This window comes from Aedes albopictus, chromosome 3, assembly GCF_035046485.1.
Source record: "Aedes albopictus strain Foshan chromosome 3, AalbF5, whole genome shotgun sequence".
Classification (NCBI taxonomy): domain Eukaryota; kingdom Metazoa; phylum Arthropoda; class Insecta; order Diptera; family Culicidae; genus Aedes; species Aedes albopictus.
In genome coordinates, this window is record NC_085138.1 from 78,583,596 (window position 1) to 78,585,047 (window position 1,452).

The 1,452-nt window shown below is 39.4% G+C and overlaps 1 long non-coding RNA gene across 1 annotated transcript; it reads right to left on the minus strand.

The window, feature by feature from the left end:
* Nucleotides 1-319: 319 nt before the first annotated feature.
* On the minus strand, nucleotides 320-800 carry LOC134291460 (uncharacterized). The gene is made up of 2 exons (XR_009999102.1): nucleotides 591-800; nucleotides 320-534 (listed from the first exon to the last, which is right to left on the minus strand). It is a non-coding gene; the product is annotated as an uncharacterized LOC134291460 (long non-coding RNA).
* Between the last annotated feature and the right edge of the window lie 652 nt (nucleotides 801-1,452).

Genomic DNA, 1,452 nt, shown 5'->3' on the forward strand with positions numbered 1-1,452 from the left:
TGGTATCTAAAATCAATTTCAAAGAGATTTTTTGAAATCACCTTTTGACAGCTGGGCAACTGCTTGACAGCTCCGCTCAGTACAAAATGCGACGAGGGGTGATTCGACAAATCGCTCCCATCCAATTTTCAAATTGATTTTTAAATAGGTTCCCGGGCACCAAAATTGATGAAAATTTGGATTTCGGCTCAGTTTGGCATGCAGATTCAGAATATGGAATTATCTCAACACCACTAAAGAAGCCAATTGCCGCAGTGACATTGACTTTTCCGAAGCAATAAAACAATATTTCCTTACTGCGTGAAGAACCAGCCTGATGTTCACTTTATATTGAAAGATTCTATTTTACTATTTTTTTATTTTCTTGTTCAGTATTGCTTCTCATTCAATATATGGTTCCCCAGTTTAACTGTAGAGTTTTTACGTTCTCTGAGGAAGTTGCCCCAGCCAGCAGGTCGCAGCCAGACCCTCCCTGAACGTCTGTTGTGGGTTAACCAGTTGAACGGTCGTTTCCATCCGAAGCCAAAACTACTTCTGAAAAGATTTTCGCGATTAGAGTTTGCCGACCTAGTTAATAGCACTATACTTACGATTACGATCCAAACTTTCTGTTTAAACTGTAAAAAAAATAAATTGCCAAATATAGATCCTATGATACTGTCCATCACAATGGAGTTTTTATGTTTTGAAAACGTTTGGATTGACATTCGAGTATTTCAATGCTAAGTTGATGAAAAAACATAAAAATGCATTTTCATACATCAGATGCAAATCAAATGCATATGCAAAGAGTGATCTGCCCCTTGTAAGTACCACAAGGAAGTTCCAGGATGTTTCAGGGGGGCCTTTTCCAGGAAGTTTCAAAAAGTTACAGAGGCGTTTTAGGCGGTTTCGGGTTATTTCAGGAGGGCTTTTACTGCCCTTATTGGCAAGTCAGTCCCATGTTGACAAAGCGCCTACCTTTGGTGCTAGAACTCCAATTATTTTCAAAAGAATGTATTCACTTCATGTATACCCTTTTCGTAGCATATTCAGTTGTGATATAATGCGGGAAAATATCAAATTTGTTTTAAATGACCTCGTGAGTGACGGAAATAGGATGAGCATTAGAAACGATATGGGACTGCATGCGAAGAGGGGCAGTTTAGGGATGTTTCACTGTGTTTCGAGGCGTCTCAAGAGATTATATGATGTTTCAGGGAGGTTTCAGGTGCGTTTTAGAGCCTTTTTGGAAGCTTCAGGGGGTTTTAGGATGTTTAAGGAGGCTTTTAAGGGCTTTTCAAATAGTTACAGGACGTTTGATACCTAATACTTCTGAAACCTACACGGGATTATTTTGGGAACTCTTTTTAAGATTTTTCGAGAACTTCTTCCAGGATTTATTCAAGAGCTTCTTCCTGGATCCAGCTAGGAACTCCTTTCCTTCCAAGATTCATTTGGGAACCCCTTCCG